Raw genomic sequence first — 23,658 nt, forward strand, 5'->3', positions numbered from 1 at the left:
CATTGACGGGAGCGCTCGTTTTCTACACCCGCGCATTCCAGGCGCATTCCAAACAACACAACAGCTCGGCCACGATTGTTTTTAATAAACTGGTTTCAACACTGCCCGCCTGGAATGCACGCATAGGCGTCAGTTTAGGGGGAGACTTTTGCCAGGGATATTTTTTTCTCCACTACACAGAAATCCTTCACGTGTAGCCATTTTAACCCCGGTTATTTTCAGTACTATATAACATTCCGATGCTCCTGAACGCACCATCCGCAAGCATCAGAGACGCAAACAGACGTTCACGAGGATTAAAAAAACAAAACAAAAAGTGCGGCTGTTCTAAATGTGCGTCTGTTCCAGTGGAAGCTCCGCACAGAGCAGCTCTTTCTTCTGCAGCACCTGTGGTGAGTTTGAAAACTTGGTTGCTAGTTTAACCCTGTGATTATCCCAGGTTATAGACTTTATGCAAGAGGCGGTAGTCTGTTTTGAAATGTGGATATGCCCTGAAGAACTTACTGTCAACATGCTAACAGCAACATTTTGAGGCTGTTTAGCCTCATTCTAGTCTCAGCTAATGTTCATCATCAACATACTTTTCGTCCCCGGGGGACCTGCTGCTTTTGATTAAAAAGAAATGCGAGTTTTATTGAAAGATGTGAATAGGGATGAATTTCATATTTTCATTTTTGAACTGTAATGAAGAAGAATGCATCAAAGATGCTTTATTTCATTAAGGAAACACAATTTATTTTAAGATAGGTTTAAATGTGCACACTTCAGTGAAGACTGTTTTTTTAAATCTGCCCCTTGGTTCACAGCTCACTGGACATTTAACACTGAACATCGAAAACAGAGCTAAACATACTCAGACACTGTCTTTTGTCCCCAACAGAACTGCAGCTGTGAGGACTGGAAGTCCTACAGGTCACCACCAGTCATCTTTTTTATAAAGACACCAGCAGAAAGGAAAACACTCGGGCAACAATAGCTGAAGTTATTGGCGTGAGTGGTGAGTAAATTGTAACGATATAAAGTGCTGCCTGATCAAACATTTTTACATGGAGATAGTCATGGAAACATAACCCCACACATGCGCTGAGCGCATGTCTGGTCAAAAGGCGGAGTGCTGTGGCGCAGCCGCACAGCATCAGGTGGGCGCGCCCGCTCCGTTTCGTTCTATTTTTCACGCGAGCCGCGAGCGCCGGGAGCGCCATATGTCAAGCTGGATCAAGCAGATCGGACCAGACAGGAAGTCGGAAACAGAAAAGGCAAGAGAATCCGGTCAATTTTCAAAATATAACAAATTAAATAACGATTAGTTACGGACGGTGTTGCTCGTCCGTCTATAATTTGTCACTTGGGTCTAATCACAAGACAGATGGACACACAAACAGACATACGCATGTACGCACCCAAACACACACACACAGCGACAGACATTCACGTGATGCAGAAAAAAAGAGGACAGGAGGAGAAAAAGTCTCTCCACAGGTCACCAAAACACACACATCCATACTGGCAGAGCGAGACAGAGGGAACAGGGAACAAACGTGAAAACCGAGAGCTGACGGAGCGAGCCGAGTGCAGCCGATGTGTGACCAGCGCGGAGAGCGCAGGCAGCAGATACGCCTCCAGTGCGAACAGCCAAGCGCCGGCGCCTCCGCTACGCTTCCGCGTCCAGTGCGTTCCCGGCGTGAGACTGCTCTCCACTTCACAAGAGAACACTGAACCACCAGCAGGAGCCGGACCAGGGTCTGACCAGGGTCTCCACTGGGACCTCCAGCAAGAACCAGGGTCTCCTGATCAAATAAGTACACTTTGCACTTCCATTGTAACTAGTAATCTGTAACCTGGGAGATAACCGGACTATTATTTTATTGTTTCGTTCTTTCTTTCTTTGTGCAGACGTCACCTCTTCAGTCACCAGTTCTGTCAGCTATGTTCATTTCTGTTGAACTCTGCTCCTGGACAAATAAAATAATGGAAAACACTCCTGAGACTGATGGTTCTCTGTGTCTAACACACCTTGGATGTTCAGTAATGTTTGTTGCTGTGTCGATGGTGCAGTTAGTATTTTAATATATTTCTTTAATGGTGGCAGAGCATCTTTACCAGGTCAGAGACATGTCAGTATGTGTAGATCTGGTTCATTAGCTTGATCAGTCTAAAGCTATCTGAGGACGTCTGATGGTGATTCTTTGGATTAACAGACTGTCTTCTCTGATGTCGGTTGCTTTTCTTTTTGAAATGTTGAAATGTTGATTTGTGATTAGGTCTTTCCTCAGATTTTATAAATGAAAGAAGGAAACAGAATGACTGAATGACGTAATGACGTACACAGGTTGTACAGGAGGCAGTGAACAGCACAGCAGAATTAAAACTTCCATGAAACACCAGAGAGCAGGAGAGGAAGAGGTCATACCATAACCTGGAATATCCACTCATGGCAGAGTTTTGCTCCAATAATTAAAGCTAATAATAATAATAATAATGATGATAATAAATTTTTCCAGCCTCCCAGCAACAAAGGTAAGACAATAAGGCTTCATGTTGTTCTTCTTCTGCTGATTCACCAGGTTTTTGTGACAAAGTTGAGAAAGAGTCATCAGACAGACTGATCATTGGTGTTTCTGTTGTGGGCTGCCTGACTGTGTTTTTGTAATTTTTCCATTTACTCCTGGAGTAGCTTTGTGTAAAATGTTCGATTTGAGTGGAAATGGATAGTTAGGCTTGAAGCCAAGATTCGTCCAGTCACAGATATAATGTTCTGGTAACAGCATGTGTTCTAATGTAACTCCAACTGTCCTCCCGATGTTTATTCTTTTATTCTGGAAATGCTTTGACCTTATTCCTATTTGTGATGAATAGAGTTAAGTGGTTTGTTTCTGTGCTGTCCCTGAGCTGTAAATCCTGTTAACAAGTAGCTGATGTATCTGACATGTAGCTGATTTCAACATGAAGTTCAGCATTGTTGGGTTTGTAACTCATATAAAAGTTTGAGGCCAGAGGATTTTATTAAAAACATGACAATCACCTACAATGTGAAATAATTCTCTAAGCATCTCAATCAATCAATCACTTTATTTTTGTATAGCCCAGTATCACAACAACAGTTGCCTCAGAGGGCTTCAAGGCAGCCATACCAAAAGTAAAATCAGTTATCGTCATCATCTCAAGCACTTCTCAAAAGCAGTGGTGACAGGTCATTGGGGGCAGGTGGAGCACAGCACCTTTATGTTGTGTTTGACAGATATGGTGAAAATACCCAATCTACAAGCTCGCTTCTCAAAAAGTATCGATATCTCAGTTCAAAATTTCCTTAACAGTGCCTCCCCAGTTTTTTTTTTTTTTTAATGACTTGTTTAGGACTCGAGGAAAAAAGTTTAGGACTTGGACTCGACTCGGGACTCGACTGTCTTGACTTGGGACTCGACTCAGGACTTGACTGTCAGGACTCGGGACTTGACTCGGGACTCGAGTGCAAAGACTTGAGACTCGACTTTGACTTGCAAAACAAGGACTTGGTCCCACCTCTGATCTACTGTATCTTTAGTTACTGCACACAACAGAACCGGGGCATTGCACCAACACTTCTCACTTCTGGAAGCACTGTGAACAAAACAACATTTATGGATTCTTTCTTTATGTAAATATTGGCTACATACTGTATAATATATAAGGTCAGACATATTTATGTCTGTTTTCATGAAGAAAAAAAAAAGGCACTTTGTGCTGCGTTAACCGGGTTATGTGTGTCCTTGTTCTTCCTGATTCTGAGAAGTTTCATCCACCCTCCACCACCCTGTGCGGCTGTCTTGCCAGATCGAATCTTTATTACAGTTTCTGTGGGAGGAAAACCCCGGCAGGCTCTTCAAACAGTTGTCTTGTCGTAGCTGCTGGTGCAAAATATGTCTTTTTCCATACACTCTTTGTCAGCCCGGAGAGAACCACATAATAAAAACATCAAAACAAAGACACAGGACTTATTATTGCTCCAAATGTGCACATTCTGCCACAGGATGCTTTATTTTGAGCTTTGGCGTTATATATTTCTGTATAGCGACTCTGTAAGTACCTCGTCTTATCTCCCCTCTGGGTTAACAAGGCAGTGCAGTTTCTACAGGCGGGCTGGTATAGATTGAGGGAGGTCTCGTCCTTTGGGGGTTTCACAGTGAATGAGAAAGAAGACGAAATAAGTGCAGATGTGACAACTTTATTTCTGTCTCCCTCCAAGGAAAACCCCACTTTAGAGCCTCTTACGCTCAGATGTACTGTTTTCCTGCGGTGTCCGCTGGCCCCCCCTCCAGAAGTGCTGTAATTTGCTTTCTTCCTGTCAGGTATGGTTTGCTTCCACTAAAACATCAATACCCTTTCAAATGCTGTAAGCCGCATGTGTGAAATATAGATTTCTGCCCTGGGATGCCATTTATTATGATTTGGTATATATAAAGCAGAAGTGAGCAGAATATTGAAATGTCACCAATAATATTATCCAACTTTACCAACAGGAACATGGACTTTTAAAAGCGGATGAGTTTATGAAGCAGCGAAGGGTCGAGTGAACTATTGACGTCTATTTTAAGAAGTATGGATTCCTTTGTTTGTGGAGCTGAAAATCCTGGCCTTGTTCTCTCTCTTGTGCTGAGTGATAACTATGGAAGATGACACTGATAAAGATCTCTCAGTAAGTGCAGCATGACTTGTTCGAGACTATGTTTTATGATCAGAAATCATTACAAGAAAGGGATGTATACAGAGTTGTTAGCGTTCCTTTTACTTTAGAACCAAGATCTGTTTTATTCTAGATCTCAAACCAGTGCACCTGTCTTTATCATTTTGGAGGTTATTGCTCAGCCAGAATCTTTGATGGAAAATTAGAGTTCATTCAACAAATCCATCTAAGCCTGGACATCTAAAATCACAAGAGTAAAGAAAAAAATCCCTGCCCATATCAAACAAAACTCTATTAGCCCTGATCACCTTGAATTGGGATTTTATTTTATTTTTTTTTTATTTTTTTGATTTTTCAATGTTCCTTTATCAGATTACGCTCACTGTGGTGGGAAAACTTCTAATCTGAAAGCACCCGGTTTTGCACATTTTTGTCAAGACTGAGTGCACAGCCTCAGATCTATGGCTAAACTGCTGAATTTGGCACCGTTAGCACATTAGCATTGGTTAGTGCGCCAGTGTGGAGTCGAAGCAATGAGACGGGGGACGTAGGTGAGCTGAAAACTTTCCTTGCTTTATTCCACCAAACAACTCACTGAAACACCTCACCTTTAAAAGCACACAACAGCAGAAACACATAACCACTAATCACCCCAGAACTCCTCCTCTCTTAAAGGTACAAGTCCTCTTTGGTGAATGTCTCTTCTCCCTCACAAAGTGGATCCACCACACTAGCATCCATTAGCGACTCGTCTGCAGCCAGCAACAAATTAGCCTTTATTACCACATAAACACGGACAAAAGTACCGAAAATTGATACTGTTAAGTACTGGTACTGACTTCCAAATACCAGGTATTGATACCGGATCAGTCTTGTCAGGTATGTCTTGTTTTGGGATTTAACAGTAGAATTGTGACTCTCATCTCGTTTCATCAAACTCAGCAACAATAAGACTTGAGCACTCTTAATCAGCACCAAATCTGCATCAGTCTTTTCAGGTTGGCATTCACAGCAGACAAGAGTTTTGGTGATGTCTTGGACAAATTTCACAGTCGTTCTGCTTTCATCTGTAGAAAATCAATCGCTCTTGTTGACTCTTCAATCAGAATGCTTGTCTTCCAGCAGCTTTGTGGACTTCCCATCGAAAACCACAACGACTTCAGAATTCTGCTTCAGATTGTGTTCTCTTGAGAAAAGAGGAGCTGTTCTCTGAGGTGGCTGTGCAGGAAGTGAAGAGAGACAATCGTTGCTTTCCAACGTAAATTGACTGTATTGAATCGTCACTCCAGACATCTCCTCAGTACGCAGACAAAACAAAAACGAATGAAATCAAACTGAAGTGACCCTTCTGTTTGTCGTCCTCCAGTCGTTGCCCTGAAGGGTTATATTCCTTGCTGCAGCCATTGTGAGGAGCTACATGTCCCCATGTTGTGACACAGCCACTCATGAAAACAAAATGCATTCAGGACTTTGCTCCTCCTTTCTCGTGAGACCTTCTCCACCATCTTCAACCTGCACCCAGACTCTCAGCTCTGCCTTGTCGATCAGCCTCGTCACGCCTCCTGACAGTCAAACCACCACAGGATCCAGTCGCTCTGGTCACCATTCTTCTCTCCGATCAGCAAGAACTGATTCCAGTTCTCCACTGTGACCGGAGTTTTCAGAGTAAATCGTTTTCACTGACTTCAAGTTTCATTTAGGTGTAAACAAAAGGTCCAAACCTTGAAACATTACTGTTTTCCTTGTATTCATTGTCATGTAAATGGAGCCTAAAGGCTGGTCCATGCTTCACATGTACGCGTTTCCGCGTCCGCTTTGGAAGGTCCGCGCACCACCGATGCGGACGCGCTTTCTCCCATGCTACATTTTGAGCTCAGCTGTACGCCTCTCGTGCAGGCGCGGTGATCCACGCAGCCTCGAGAAGCTTTTCCGGCTCTACAGACTGTTTATCTGCTCCTTTATTACGGATTATTTAGAGAAAATTAAGCACATACATTGTCAGTACATTATCTTTAAGTATTAAAGTTTATTTAGCCTTTTTTTCCTGTTTCTGAATCGCGGGGCGGCGCCGGAGCGATTAGTTACTTTTTCACTTCTGTCAGCAGACCTTCTCCTCCCTGCAGACAGTCTCTCTCTCTTTCCACGAGGTTTTCACTCTTTCCGTGTCTTTAAGTGGAGCCATCAGGCTGGAGCTCCGTCTACTTTCACTTTTACCGTCATGTTTTGTTTGCTATGGCGCTCTGGCGCATGCGTACACCTCCGCGACCTGCGCGCAATGCGCAACGCGGTCTCAAATTCTGGCTGCTGCGCGGACGTCCGCGGACCGGTCCGCGCGGACCCTAGCGGACAGGAATTCATGACGATTTTTACGTCACGCGGACCAACGCGCAACGCGCACCCACGCGGACATGTGAAGCATGGACGGGCCTTAAGTCTGATTTTTGAGATTTGTCATTAGGTTTTTGGCTTTTACCGTACCGTCACCTGGATTCTTCTGACAGATAACTGATTGGCTGCTGTTCGGTCATTTCAAGGTTCTTTGATTTGTTTTGTTCTGACCACACTTGCAAGAGAGAAAACTTGATCTGTGTCTGAGTGACACACAGGCTTCCTGTCCGAACACCCAGAAAAAGTCAAGAAAATTCTCATTTCCGTCACAGTGGAAAAGGTTTTATCCAGTGAGCGGCAGTCGACCGGTCCTCTCCTCTCCTGCACTGTGCCTTCAGTTATTCTCCATCGTCCATCTTCACAGTTTTGGTGACATCCAGATCCTCAGAGGACAAGAAGAACCACTTTTACTGTAAAGTATTGCAGTATCCCACGACTGCTATAATTGAATGGGCTCAGTTTGTTCAATAAGTGTTTTCCACTAGCAGCAAATGGAAATAAATGGTGCTGAACAGATCAATGAGCGTATTGATTACCACAAATCAGAATATAGCATTTTCGCTTGAGAACAGTTTTGCAATAGTATAAGAATTACAATTCAATTTGGCTGAATGATATACAGAATTACTGATTTTATAACGATAAAGGTGATAAACTCCCTCAGTTTCGGTAGATGTGGCGGCTGTCACTCAGTTTTGGAGAGCGGGTTGTCCTCCAGTCACAATATTGTGGGTTCAGTCTTCCATCTCGCTGTCCATATGTTGAAGTGTCCTTGAGAAAGGCGCCGAATCAGTGAGAGAGAGTGAAACTATCACTGCAAAGTGCTCTGGGACTGCAGGAGCAGGTTAAAAAATAAATGTGTTCCAGCAGTATTTATCTTCTGGACCCACTCTGTCTGAGTTTGTGTCGCTGAGGACTGGAACCCAGGGATTGGGATTAAAAGGTCACTACAGGGCAAACACACAGTGACTCAACAATTAACCTTAAACTTATTTCTTTGGATTGTTGATGGCCGGAGCAGTGGGGAAAAAACACACACACATACATGCACACAGAAAACACAGTACTTCAGACTGTCTAGAGATGCTGATGGCACTCCAGCAACATGGAATACATGGAGTGAACATTTAAAGCAAATTAAAAAACACTCTGATTGTAACTCAGGAATATACAGTGCCTTTGTTGACCAAATCAAATCAAAATCTGAGTGCTGGAAGCCCTCATGGAAACCTCTAGTGTAAATATCTCTGCAAACACAAGAACCTGAGGACCTAACGGAGGCATTTTGCAATAGACATTCACTCTTAATACCTCCCATCGGATCCTTATTTATGCTAATCGATGTAGAGGACAGTGAGGCATGACCATGCTGATCTCCAGGGAGATTAAATAGTTGGGTCTGGACAGATAAAATGACCTCGTCTCCCGAGGAAAGAAGATAATTATTTGCCCAGATTTCGTTCTCAATGAGTGTCCCTTTGGTGGACTGGTGCCACGGCAGATAATGACATCTGGTCAAAGTCACACAAATAAGCAATTCAGACAAACAATCAGATGCAATTATGATCATTGTTCCTCCGTCTAGAAATAAATAAGCTCTTGAGTGGGGATTGCCAGAGATGCTCTGTGTCTGAATATTAATGCCTTCCTTTTATTAAAACTGACGAGTAACGATGCATCGTGTCCACTCAACTGGCTTCAGAGGAACAAAATGATCTACATTGGGCTCACATAAAGAATTAGAAGAAGAGTGCTTGATATTCCATTACTAGTAAACAACAGACTCAATGTGCAGTTTCCAAAATGAGCACAAACCCAAGACATAAATGAAATGTCTGAGATATTCTTCAAATGTTTTCTGGTTGACAGTTAGACATCCAAATCTTGGTCCAGGAAGTTTATTTATATTCTCACTTTTCAAATGATCCAGGTGATCATTTGAAGTTTAAACTTAATGGATCCAGAGATATCGGGCGCAGTGTGCCTCTGAAAGCTCACTGTGAAAAGTTTGTGTAACTTGGACATCACTGTTTTGAGTTAGCATTTTAGCACCACAGGGTAAATTAACAAACTAGCTCCCATCAGTCCAAGCTGTAGATGGACAGAAGTTCAACTTTCCTTTATTATATCAATGTTTTCCTTTGAAAAGCAACATAATCTTAGTATTCTGATTGCAGTGTGATTTTATTGAATTTATTTTACCGTTAAAATAGAGTCTGAGTAATAAAGGACGCCCAAAATTGTTACAGTACTTTAAATACGCACAAAGATCAGAGCATGGTGACTATTTTTCTGTGCATTTCTTTTGCACATTGACTGTTTGTTTATTTATTTAAATATTTTGTTTTGTAAATATTTTTTCCAGTCTGTCTGAATGTAAGTTTTATTTTCTACCACCGCTGAGTGAACTAATTTAGTGTGATTGCTGGACAATCCTGTGGTGTCGTGGAGTTTTCCATTTATTGTTTGGATATTTCTGAACTCACCAGGTTGTCTGTAGTCTCCTTTAAATCTTTACATTATATGCTGTACCCTCCAATATGCTCCCTGTGTTTCTACTTTGTGATAAACGCTGCAATTGGTTTTTTGTTCAGCAGCAAAGCTTGGAGTGTTTTCATCAATTAAACTCATATAAATTGGACTTTGCAATGAAAGTGTGCAGTTCTAAGCTTCTGCTTGTTTCAATATTCATATTTTTAAAGCTGTAGTCTCTCGCTCTCTCTGTGACACACACACACACACACACACACACACACACACACACACACACACACACACACACACACACACACACACCAGTGGAGCAGGTCCCGTCAGGTCTTCCAGATGGTCGTCCTAACCTTCCACCGAGCGGCAATTCATCAGTTCCCGTACTTGTTTTCTCATTAGGTTGGAGTTTTGGAGCAGAAACAAATAACTCCAAAAAGAAGAGAGATGAGCATTTGATGATATAATTAATCACGTCGACGACTAACCGCTGGCTGTGAGGTGCCTCAGTGGCTCTCCTGACGGCGCTTTGACTCACATCATCAGGCAGTAACAAAGTCCATCATCCACTGAGCGGTGCTGAACACAGCGGGGGGCGTCCATTAGCTGGAGAAACATCCTCCCACCACACACCAGGACCTTCTCCTCTTGGAAATTAATAGATAAAAATCAACCCCGTTAGAAGTATGTACACAAGCACGAGGGAAACATCCGTCAGCGCTGCAAACTCCAGCGCTCGCTGAAGGACCTGCTTGACACACCTCGGGTCTTCTCCATTCAGAAGCCAGCGTCCCTGACCCGATCGCAGCGTGACAGCGGCTTCGTGTGTTTACTTCTCACCACGGCATCAGGAGGACGCTCCTCCACCTCATTCATCCTTCTGTTAGCGGCTCTTGTGAAATGTTTGTCCGGACCTGAACGACAGGATGAAAGCTTGTTTTTCTGACTCATTTCACTCAGAGTGGTGTTCAGCACTCGCTTACAAACAGGTAGTGTTGGAGAAAAAAAAACTCCTCATTAGTGGCTGCTGCACACAGCTTTTCCCCCCAGTGGGCCTGTAACTGTGCCCAGGGTATGAAAATCATCTGTCACAGAACTCCCAGTCAGTGTGTGTGTCTGTGTGTGAAGAAAGCGTTTCCTTACTGAACTCAAGGTTCTTTCTAAACGGGCTGAAAGAAACCTGAACCTGGCACAAGACGACCGAGTGTGGTTTTTCTAGCAGAACACTCTTTTGGCAGGAAACAGATCAACTGATTACTGGACGTAACAACGGGAAAAGAGATTTTCTCCCCAAAGAAACTTATTACAGCAAAGACAATGGAGACAATATTCATGCGGCGTTCGAGCCGGGTTTGTCCAAACAATCAGGGCCTCTTACTGGCCGTGCCAAAAAAAGACAGATGATGAAGATGTGTTATAAGTTTGATGTATTCTCCTGTCAGAGGACGACTCAACAAGCTTTATTATGCCTTAAAATAATCTCTGTTTAACAATATAAAGGACAAAAATAACTTGATAATGTGTTCTCCTCTGTACAGAAAATCAAAATACAGTGAAAGACCAACTCTCTCTGTGTGAGAGAAATGAGGTCCTCTGCTTTTGGTTCACTCTGCCTGTTTTCTTCAGTTTTTCACAATAAAACTTTTTTGACATTTTGTCTTTTTTTGACTCAGTGTTGCTTAAAATTCACCATCACTGACAAAAATCTAACACAATCAGCTTTTATGTTAGAGCAATGAAACGTCATTCCTCATCCTCGTCTGACCCACTGCTCAGCTGAATTCTTCCTCCTGACTGTAATCAAGTTTAGATTTATCATGTTTTCAGACCTCTGTGGTCTTTTTGCTCGGGGTGGAAGTAATTCCACGAGATCCATATTGAAAACATGGTCGCTTAAGGAACCCATGTGTGTATTTTTTAACTGTTTTGTTCTTCAATCAAACATTCCTGGACAGTCGTACCTCCGTCAGTAATAAAGACTGATAACCTCCGAAGATGGACACCTCAAAACATGTGATGATATTTGGTGAAATTCCTCATTTCTTCACATTCCAGACTGAATACAGCAAGTCATGAACGCACACTGAATGCAGGATTAAATCGTTTTGTTTTGCCGTTGGGTTAAGTCTCACTCTGAGGTTCAGGGTTTGGAGAAATCATGAAATAACTTGTACTTTCAACACCTCATATTGTTTTTGTTTTTTTCTATAGCTGCTCTCTTAGTGGCTTCAACAAAAGGGAAAATGCTGTTCCAGCAGCTTTGGTCACATGCAGTGTCCATGTACACTTAGTCACAGGCAATCTTTTTTTGTAAATAAAACATGAAATTGTTGGATCTGAATAAACCTTCAAAAAATCCAACAAGAAAATCATGGTGTGATATTTTATTAGCCACGACTTCCAAAACCTGTGTGATATTGTGTTCCGTTTTAAAATTGATTTTCTGACACCTTATTGGCTTCAAATCTATTTTTTTATTTGGGCTTTCCTAATAAAAGACTGAATCCATTCAATGCATTTCCCTCCACATAGCGATCTCCCTCCAGATAAACATGATTTGGCTCATTCAGGAAACGCTGAATTTGCTGCGGTGACCTGAACGCCGAGGAAGCATGCGGCTCTGCAGCTGTCCCCAGCCTTTGTTTTCATTCCACAGACACAAAATGATCATAGTCATCCAAACAGTGTGTTTCACTGATGCTTTGTTCCAGCGAAATCTTGCTGGCACTCGTTTGGAAAAGGTTCGCTTTTGTGCCGATTGATCGGGGGACATGGGAACTATTGCAGGTAAGCGATGAGGACAGTATAATTGGGCTGAAAGAAATTTGGATCCACATTGCACGAGGTGTAATGGTCCCCGAGGAAGTGGAAATCTTGCAGGCACGTCAGGGTAAAAGATTCTTTTCACAGGGAGTCGGGAACATTTGCTATTGTGGGCACTGAGGCGGAGCTGGAGGAGAAAAGACACCACTGGAGAGAAATCAAAGACCCGAACAAAACGCTGGCAGGAAGAGAAAAGAGCCTGTACTTTCTGTTTCTCTCTTAATATTGTAAGGGAGCATTTTTATTACCTTGCCGATCTCATTGTTTTCTTCTAAACTCACAATGATAATTAGAAGTCAATGCGAGGAGAAATACGGAGAAAATGTTGAAACAAATTGAACTCTTTTTGTATTATTTCTCACAGCAGGATAGACATTATGGTATCTGTAACTTTACCATAACACCAGGAAAAAACACTGCCTTTCTCCACATAGTGATGTGTTTAACACCAGCACCGTACACTGGAAGTAAGCGACAGTATGAACCCTGTCATTACATGAATCCAGCAAGGCAATTCTAAATGACAAAATATGTGTTTCTGATTATTTTTTTACACCATTATTTTTTTTAAAAGGGCACCTCAGTATATTATTTACAGCATGTTAAAGTTAAATTTTCAATTGACACCAATTGTACAGATTCAAATGAATTTAATGAAAATTTATTTATGTCACAGCAACTATATTTAAGTCATTTGAGAACAATGAGTCACATTTACACACACACCATAATTTGGGGTGTTTTTTTTTTTTTCTTTCTTTCTTTTTTTTTTTTTTTTGCCAAACACACACGGACACATGCACAAGGTGAGAAGGGGGACTGAACAGAAGAATGAAAAGTTCTTCATGATGAGTGTGTGGCAGCTTTTTCACACTGGAGTTCTTCATTGCTCATTGTTCATATTTAGACCTGGAAACCAGCACCAGTTTTATATGATTTGTAAATTTTGTATAATTTGTTTTCAGCATTCAGCCCATCCTGGGGGGAGCAGTGGTCAGCTACTGTGTAGCCCCCAGAGGTCAGGGGTCGTGCTCAGGGACCTGCAGTGCTCACCTCTCAGCTGTGGGTTCAGGTTCTTTAACCTCTGGGTCACTGCTGCTCCTGCAAGTCCTGAAAGCTCCAACAATGGACATGAGAGCGTTTCAACCATTTTCAAAAGTGTTCTTCATTGTTTCTGTCATATTAACTTCAGCCAGAAGGGGGCGAACTGTCAGGCTGCTTGTGTCTTCATTGAACAACAGGTTCTGAACATTCAGTACTGCTCCTGCTTTTTGAGTAGAACATCCTGGGGCTCTTTTAAAAAATGTAACAGGGAAAAAAAAGGAGTTGAATGATTTCCATGCTTACAAGGTTTCCTTTTAATGGATCCTTTTGTAACACATAAGAGTCAGAAGAGCCTTTTTAAGAGACTTTAACATGAAACTTGTTGTGTTGGAACCACTGCAGAGGCACTGGGGCCGTCCAGGTCAGACCACTTTGTGCTGGGAAGTGTAAATACAGAGCAGGAAATCGAGTTAGGATGCACTCAGCGCTCGTTTGCTGACACTGTGAAATGAAAGCGAGGAGCAATAAGATCTGCGCAGAAGGTGAGCCGTGGGAGAAACCTAATGAGCCAAAGATCCATGTTTGATTGACTAAGAGGCTGCTAATTTGATTGTAGACCTTCTTGATGAGTAAGTCCGCGCTGAGAGAAGGAAGGTAAAGAAAAAGCGGAAGGTCAGCGGCGCTCTAATCAGCCGCCGCTTCACAGGAGACGAACAAAGACGACACAGCGCGCTGGAGGAAAACAACACGTTTGTTTGTCTGGGCTTCTTCTCTCTAATGATTAATAAAGATGCCGGGAGTGAGGAGATGACAGCCGGTCTATCGCGCCTGCTTTTCTCTGGCAGCCTCCCGTGTTGCGATGAAAGGTGGGAACAGGTTGCAGGAACGGGATCCAGGTTTGATTTCCACCAAGAGAGAGCCGCAGAGAACAAAGAAAGTGAGCGTTGCTGACTGGAAATATGTCGCGTTGTTTTACAGGGAGGAGCGTGGCGCTTCAGAATGCAGGAATCAGTGACAAAACAGTCTTTATTCCGAAATATGAACAAAGAAGAATAAATGTTGTAGTTTGGTGTTGCAATCGATAAGTAACTTACATGTAGGAATATTTCAGGATGTAAACCGATTCAGGAAGCAAATATTTGAGTAAATAACACACTTTGAACTGATAGACTCTGCACCTCCCGTGTCAGTTATGAGTAACAGGCTCCGTACAGTAATGTGTGCAGATTTTGGAAGTGAGGATGTGTCATGCTGAAAATGATATGAGCATCAAGAAATCATCTTTTTTTTTTAACACATTCGCCACTGACAGCGATAACTGAAAGCCCCGAAGCCACGACATACAGATAAAGTGCAGATTCCAGCGCTGTGACTGCAGAATGAGGCGTGTAGGAGATCCATGTCTCTTTGTGTTGTTAGATTTATGCCTTTTCTGAGCTCCTCATTGTGTGGAAGACTTTCACCAGCGAGTCTCGGGGTGCATAAGAGACACATGAAAGCTGATAAGTGAAAGCCGGTGAAGCACGGCAAAACCCTTCGAAACAAGCATCCATAATAGATACTCGCTCCGTCTCCTGGGCTAAAAACTGCAGGAGGTACGTAGTCTGGCGAAACCAACCATCTGTGGCCCAAACAAAACCCTTCTGAAGCTCTGATCTCTGCTGCCCTCCTCCTTCCTCTTCTCATCTCCCCATCCCTTCACCCTCACTCCTGAGACCCCAATACTTAGGGGACTTTGCAGCTATTTAATGTTTAATGCCCTCTAAAGCCAAAAGAATGCTAATTTCTGTGGCCTGCTACCAATTTTCCTCCTTTTCACTCTCACCCCAAATTACAAATCTGTTGTCCCCACGGCCCTATTCATCCCCAGTGTTACAGCTGGGGACAATTATGCACAGGAAGCTCGTGGGGGACGTTTTTTTGGGAGCAGCCAGGAAGCAAGTGGCGGATCCATCCTTCAAGGAAGACGACAGAGGGGGTGCACTCTGGCCAAAGGGCCCTTCTGGGGTCTCTTTACTGAGCCGAACCCCCCACCGGGTCCACAGCCACCACCACGGTCTGTGAAGATTAGCCAAAACAAGACACGGAGGTGGGCGAGGGGGCACAGGGGGTGGAGGGGGGGGGGGGGGGCTGGAAAAAGAAAGATGAAAGAAGAGGAGAAAATGAGAAGCAACTCTGTTTACCCTCCGTCCCGCCCCCCTACCGAGCGCCGCACTCGAGAGTCTCACTGACCCCGGCGATCGCATTTCCAAGGAGAATAAAATGTCTTTGTTGCTCGAGTCTCAAGTTCTCACTGTAAACAGTTTTGTTTTCTTATAATGGGAGGAAAATTTTGAAATAACCCCAAAGACAGCTCCCGGTTTCATTTTGTCGCCTCGCGTCTGGACCGCGTGTGTCTGTAGCTGTCAGAAAGGGGAGAGGCTCTCCTGCTGCGCCTTCGCTGAATGCCTGCATAGAAAGACGGCCTTCTGAGGCACTGGAGGACAGCTGTGAGAAGATCTGCTTTTTACTAATCAATCATAGAATGACAAGGGACAAAGAGACGCTCCAGAGGTTTCACCAATGTCGAAAAAGAGGCGGAAACTGCCCGATCTGACAGTTTGGGAAAATTAGACCTCTGCTTTTTCAGTCAGGTTTTTCAATGTAGACATATTAATTTCTCCCAAATGTCATCCTGATAACAGGTGAGCAAAACGTGCAACGGTCACAATTATGACAGGCACAATGCAAAAATTGTGGAAAAATATTAAAGAGAAACAAAGTGCACATATGTGAAAGAGTGATTTCACTGACATCTTCACTTTTCCAGTAAAAAAAAAAAAAAAGCCAACATGAAGCAAACTAGGAAAAGCTGCTGGTTCCTGTTGGAGCAGTGTTCTTTCAGGTCAAAGCATAGTTGATTTATAATACATCACATTCCAGCAGATTTAGTTCGCCGAAAGCTTTTATGGTGGGACAAAGTTTTTCACAAACGCTTTATCAATAAAATAATAATCCAGACTCTCTGGATCCTTTAACCCTCTGATGCATGAATCATGAACGACTTGGTCAAGATTTTTTTTCTAAAATGGTTTTAGTATTCTCAGGACATGAAAAAAAAAACATCTTATTTTTCTTTCAAAAATATGAGTTGTTTTTTTTTTACTCCAGTGGACTGCATGAATGTGAACACTCAACATAAAACATTCTGAACTTACTGTCAGAATTAACAAACTTGTGTTTTATTGTAAATCCTCATGTAAATACACTTGCTTGCTTTTGTGCTTTGAAAATGAATTCAACACTGTCTTCCAGGGTCTTCCAGGGTCAGGTAGTCCTGGACCCATTGGTGGGCCGTCAGGGCCTGCAAAGCCTTCTCTGCTGGCCTAAAAATTATCTGAATTACAGACTGATGTAAATTATATTTTGTCCATAAATAATTAATAAATGATTCCAAACGGTATGTTCCAGTTCCTTTCATAGTTTTCCCGTGGTTGCGCTGCTTCCAGACATGTTTTTTTCATATTAAATCATTTAACCAATCAGATTTCAGGCATCATCTGTTGCTAGGGTCAAAGAAATCTGCCCGAGGCCTTCGCTATCCGTTCCTGATGGTGCAGTGAAGTAAAGTGAAGCGTCAAACAGACAGTTGCTTCAACCAATCAGACAGTTGCTTCAACCAATCAGATTTCGAGTTGGCGACTCAGCGCCTTCTAGCTTCTAACAACAGCAGATCCAGGCCTTCTGATTTACATTCACCAAGAGATACAGTAGGGGACGGTATGCACCTAAGTTGTTGGTCGCCTACCTCAATTATTCCAAAGAAGAAGAAGAAGAAGAAGAAGAAGACTTGAAGAGAAATAAAACTTACGCCAGAAATACCACAGGGCAAGCTGGACTTTAAGCCCTGGCTTTATGGAACTGAAACGCACAGATAATCTATATGACAGAGCAGTTGAACTCTTTTTGAGGAAGGAAAGGAGGATGGATTTTGTTTTCAAATAATTGGGATTTTGGTGAGTAAAATGTTCCTCTTTTCCTAAATAATATTGCTGTTTTATTAAGTTGATGCTTACTGTATGTGCACAGATGTAGTAGGAGAATTGTGCTCTTCAGCAAAGGCATTTATTCTGGCTGCACAAGTATCTATCTGCTGTGCAACAGCTCTTTATGTGCATATCTGCATAATAAGATTTTTTTTTTGTAGACAAAATAGTTATTGAGAGGTGGATTGGTTCAGGCGGATCTGTTCTGAAGGCCTTCATGTGAAATGCACGGTCCGCCACTGCCTGGACCGGAAAGCGATGACTGGCTCATTATCAGGCTTTGTGCAGATTTCTCCTGATGCAGTCATTAAGATCAGGTGTGTTGGAGAAGAGGAGCATCAAGAACATGCAGGTCAGCCCTGGTATAGCTGCAATGTTTAGAAAATAGAAAACCAATGACAGTTACTGCTGTCGATTCTCCTCTTAAATGTGTCAAACTATCTCCAACTGGAAAAAACAATATTGTGAGTCTCCACAGCGTGTTTTAGACTTCTCCCTGCCTCAGCGCGCCTCAATCTGATGCCGATGTCTTCGCCCAGACTGTAACGACGCCTCGCTGCTAACAGGTGTGTTGCCACTGGGAGGGACCCAAAGCATGCAGGACAGCTGCGCTCCAGGCCCTGAGCTGCCTCCCTCTGCTCTCGACCGACTGGGGGCGTCAATCTCAGCCCTGCACGTCGTCCACGTCTCCCTGCTTCAACACGGCTGATCGTAATGAGGCTCGTTATCAGGCTTTCTGCTGAACTTGGTGATGGAGCCTTCATGGACTGAATATTCATATAGATTACTCAGATATGCAGGAATGAAGAGAAATAACGACTTGAATTAAGTTTTTATGAGGTAATCACACACTAACAATGTTAAACACTCATAAAAGTACTTTTTTCATGTTCGGGCTCCTTTAAAAAAAAGTGAATTTCCTCTGAAAAATGTTCTTTGTCGAAGTGTAAAAATGAGGCACAATAAAAAATTATTCATTTCTCTATTCTGTATTTTTTCTCTAATTATTTGATTTAAATTATTTTAACTCAGACATTGTGCAACGGCTGCGTCTTTCAGTGAGATGCAGGTCTATGGTCACACATCAAACCGCCTGGAACTGCCATTGCTGCGATCCTGCTCGACACCATAAGAATACAGTAGGTTCCCTTCAGTTGCATTAATGATGAAACTCGCCTTCCACGTACCTGCATTTGCAGAAACATCAAAGTTTTTTCCAGGAGAATGGGCAGGAAACCACATGATTAGGCTTGAGTAGCTCGTCAACAAAGCGATTAGAGCAGTCGGGTTAAAGAGCGTCTAACAGCTGAGCATCTGGTTAACCCCGCAGCAGTTTGGAGGAATCACACAGATCCTTGTTTGGTGAGTGTAATGCTTCACAGTGCTACAAGACACAAGTAATGGGCCTTTTCCTTGGATGTATTACCTTAATCTTTCCCCGTGAACATCAAGAGGAGGCAGGACTTGAATGCAGGGCGGCCATTAACATCCATTACCGGCAGCTTTCATCTACGGCAAGCGTGAATATTTCTGTTCAATCGTCTGTGTGTATCAGTGGTGCTCGTGTGCCTTTGGGGGCATTGTGGGAAGGTTGAGTGAAAAACATCCTCTCGAGGGAAGCAGGTCGAGGTGGCATTTATCTAAAGGGGCGCTTTTGTTCTTGAAATGTCCCCCGACGCTTTCAATTATTCAACAGACTGTCTTTTCTTCTCCTTACTTCCGCTTGACGTGATGCCAGGAGTTACCACCCCAGGGTTAAATATCAATTCACCTCCACGACCCCTCCGAGATGCAAGACAGTTCCCCATCAATACAGCTAATTTACAGTCGGTATATTCAGTCCAAATCTTTGCATATTTCATTCATCCTTGAAAGGCTGCCCATAAAACACGATATTTAGCTACGGAGCCAAAATATGCCCCCAAAGAGCTGACCGTGATTGTTTCTTTACCCGACCTTTCCTGCTTTTGTGCTTAAATGAAACCATAACCCTGAACCAGGTTCAGGCCAGATCACTTCCCTCAGAGATGAGCCAAGCAAAGCACACCGGAGTGTGGGAAGGAATATGTTCCTTCTCAGACGAAGCTGTGCCTCATCAGGCCTGGTTTGTAATGAGATTACAGTGGGTTAGTAAAAGAAGAGTGTCAAGTCAAAGGTTCAGATTTTGAGTGAAAAATGGTTTGGATGCTAATTGCTTATTCATAATAGTAATGAGAATTTAAAATAAAGTACATTCGCCACAGATGTAAATTATCTTTATATGCGTGATTTGGGATGATGAGATGCTACAAACCTTCAGCAGACGTGTTTATTATATTTTCATGTCATCAATTAGTTAAGGCCTGAATCAGGCTCTAATAAAGACTGATTTAACACCAAGCAGCTTGGAATAGTCTGACTGCTGTGTTGAAATATGACAAAATTATTGAAAACTGTTCGACTTTGCACAGATGAGGTTGTTCTGTGAAGCGGTTGTTCCTCCAGGGGTTTTCTTTAGGTCCTTATGCACCAGTTTTCCCCATTTTGCTGAAAAATAACAGAAATCAGTGGAATTCAATCTAATACTTGTTTTAATGAGTGTCCATGAAAAACATTATTAGTAATTCCACTGACTTTAATCTTTTTGTTAATTGGTGGCCACTGATTCAAGAGATTCTTTACGAGACTTTTAAGCATCATTAAATATTTCATTTTGCAAAACACATTCAGCTCTTTATGATTCAAACAGTAAGAACCCCCAGCATGTTCCCAGCAGTCCGTAAATCATATTTATTAATCCTTACTGTTCTTTGTTTCCAAAATGTACTCAGATTTTCTTAGTGAGACAATCAGCTGCTACAGTTTCTAAAGTCCAGATCCTTGCGGTTGTGTGTTTGAAACCCGTGAACTTCGACCCTGTTGCAGGGTGGAGCTGCCTGCTGTCCAGAGTCAGCGGGGATCGGCGAAAGACTCTCAGGTCCTCGTTTGAATGAAATCAGGTGACACAGCTGGACGGACTGAATAATGCTGACAGCTGAACGTTCCTACTTGTGAGGGAGGTTTCAGTTCTCAGGTCGATGCGTTCACATGACAGTAACAAACAGGCGACACGGTGGCCTCCCGCTGAGCTGCTTCGGCGGGGCTGTCAGAGTAAAGAAAACAGAAAAGCGCGATCTTCATTACGTACAACAACCGAGAGGCGATGAGCTCAGGATGTACACGTTACAAATATCATTTTTGAGCTCTGTTTTTATCTAAAAGTGATTTGTTACCCTCCACTTCTTTCTGAGCTTCGTCCTGCCTTGTTTGTGTGGCCGCGTTTTAAACTATGAGCTTTCATCTTTGTCAAAGGTTTAGTGTACAGCAGGTCTCCCCGGAGTCTCAGCCTATAGCAGCTCCACTAGGAAATGGTCCAGAGTGGCCTGAACCAGCTGTAACTGTAAGCTTCATTAGAACGAGGTTAGAAAGGATAATAACGTCCTATTCATGAAGCAAAGTTATTTGTTCATTTTCAAACTTTCCCCAGACCACTGAGTGAACTCAGCCCCCCACACCGTCAGGAACAGGAAGCTTCCCGTCTGATCATGCTACTCCAATGGGAAGTGGGACCTCCTCTGACCTCTGGTAACTTGATGAGTCCTCAAAATTTAATCCAGGTCAGACATGAGCAACTGATGGCCACAAACCATATGCAGCCCCAGTTCCCCATTCTTTACGGCTTTTGAGCTGTTTCAGACCAAATACACGACTTGTTTTGACTTTGTAACCTTTAACCTGATGCATTCTTCAAAGTAGGTAAGCTGATTGGCTATTAACTATGATCCATACCTACATACCTGTCTACCAGTATGGTTCCGATTCTCTGGTAGTGAATGTAAGACCCTTCTCGATCAGCCTTGGGGTCTCATTACAGCTGTATGTTTAAAAAGGTGACCAAAGGGAATCCTCATTATCTGTCCGAGTCAGCTCAGCTAAATCTTCTCAGTGTGGAGTTGTAGCTTCCATATGCAGATTTCCACTGTGGAACCAATAAGGAAGTCAGCCACAACTCAAAGAAAGGAAATCAAAAAAACAATTAAAGCAACAATCAGAGATGCAATTGTGTGAATCAGTCAGACAGATGTAGTGTTTATGTGTTGTTTATTGAAACATCTATGTTTGGTACACTGAATGGCATGTTTCCTTTTATTAAATAAAGGTCATACAGACCATAACTCCAAACCAATTCCCAGGAGATGAAGTAACATTGTTTCCGAGGAAATCGGGGCAGCGAGCAGTTACAGTGGATGACCCAGGTGGGCTGTGTGGAAAGAGCCCACCTGCCCCTGACCTCAGGACAAGACGGAGTCATCTCTCACTCCCTGCTCCCCCCAAGGCCTGTGTGTGTGTGTGTGTGTGTGCTCTCAGGGGTAATCAGGCTGTGTGTTCAAAAGGATATGGGCTTTCTGAGGGACGGGGGGGGCGACCTGACGACCACGTTTATCATCATCCGAGAAGTGGAGAGGAAAAGGTCGTGTGCAGCCATCATGGATGTTGTTCAGAATCAATCTGTGAACGCGCTGCGGCCGCACGCCACGACGCAGCCTGATTGTCTGGTTTTGTTGAGCAGCTGTGTGCCGCTGCTCGTATGGCTGTTGATTCATTTTGCTGTTAGACTGATATCTGAAAGCAGTTTTCTTTAGCTGCGCACTGGGAAACGCTCTGCGAGTTGAAGTTTCATGTTTCTGGTTCAAAGCTTCAGTCTCCTGATCGGCTTTTTCACTTTTGTGGTGTACGTTCAAAATACGGTTCTGCTTACTGAAGAAATGGCTTTTTTTTTTTTTAAACAACCATTCAGAGCTGAGTCTCTAAAAACCACTCATCCTGAGATCATTTACACGCATTATATCAATGCAGAGTTATTAATGAGAATAAAGAGGACTTTGTGCCATTAAGAAAGGATAAGTGGCTTGAAAAAAAGCATCACTCTCATTCAAATATCTATTTAAAACAACTGTTAAACCCAACAAAGGTATAAGCCTCACTTAAGAGGTAGAAGGTCGCAGAATCCATTAGACTATTCTCATACCAGTGATCATATGAAAATATGAACTCGTGATTTTCATTTAAAGGGACTTAAGGCAAGATTTGTGAAAAACTACACATGCATTTCCACTTTATTCAATGCTCATGGGTCGTGAAGCATTAAAAACCTAAAATAACAGGCCAATCCGCGTATCTGTCTGTTGCCTTATACAGGCTGTGTGCCAAATAATTTGTTGCTGTTCGGGGTCCGAATTTCCCGCGCAATCGTGGGGATGTGACGTAAATTGACGCTGTATGCGCGTTGCCGAACAGGAAGAACATGGCCGCCGTGGACACGGACTCAAACACTGCTGGGATCAGGGGCGGGCAGTGTTGCCAACTTGGTGACTTTCTCGCTAAATCTGGCGACTTTCCAAAGCCTCTTTTCGAATTTTTTTGTCAAAAGTAACTAGCAACAAATTTAGCGGCTTTTTCTGGTGCTCTGGAGACGTGACAGGACGTCTCCGCTGTCCTCAGCAAGCAGCGGGTGCTGCATGAGCCCGTCCCCCGTCCCAAAACACTCACAGGCGGTCAGTCTCAGCAGCGCTCCCTGCTGAGTTGGGGTCGATTGGGTAAACGGCCCGGAGCTGCTCCACGGCAGCGACAGGAGAGCTCCAGCAGCCGCGGCCTGCTTCACGCGCCTCCGTGGTTATGCGGCGGGTCCCGCGCGCTCCGCGGCCGGCACAGAGCGTGTCTCCGCCCGGGAGCGGAGATCCGGAGCTGCCGCGCCGCGGCTTGCTCCACGGAGGCGCGTGAAGCAGGCGGCGGCTTCCATGGGCCGAGTGGAGCTGCCCCACGGAGGCTGACGGGAGAGCTCCGGATCTCTGCTCCCGGGCGGAGACGCGCTCCGTGCCGGCCGCGGAGCGCACGGGGACCCGCCGCATAAACACGGAGGCGGAGAGGAGCTCCGCGACGGAATTAAAAATGAATCGTTAGATTAATCAATGCATCGAAGAACTATTTTCCTGGATTAATCGATTCCAAAAGTAATCGTTTAACGCAGCCCTATTATCAGCGTTATCTCGTGAGTCAAAAAAAAAAAATTAAAAAAATAAAAATATGACGGAAGCCGGGCAGGCACCCGAATAAATATTGGATATGCGTTTGATTCATAGAGGGAACTTCAGCTGCATTTGGGAGTGAAAATGGATGCTTACAAAAATCACATAATATGCGCCGTGGTCCTGC

At 43.4% G+C, this 23,658-nt stretch overlaps 1 long non-coding RNA gene across 1 annotated transcript; it reads left to right on the top strand.

Annotated features, from left to right (window-relative positions):
* The first annotated feature begins 340 nt into the window (after positions 1–340).
* LOC115403669 (uncharacterized) lies at positions 341–1,283 on the top strand. Its single transcript, XR_003933231.1, has 3 exons — positions 341–392; positions 881–997; positions 1,107–1,283. It is a non-coding gene; the product is annotated as an uncharacterized LOC115403669 (long non-coding RNA).
* Positions 1,284–23,658: the final 22,375 nt, after the last annotated feature.

The sequence above is a fragment of the Salarias fasciatus genome, chromosome 16, assembly GCF_902148845.1.
Source record: "Salarias fasciatus chromosome 16, fSalaFa1.1, whole genome shotgun sequence".
NCBI lineage: Eukaryota > Metazoa > Chordata > Actinopteri > Blenniiformes > Blenniidae > Salarias > Salarias fasciatus.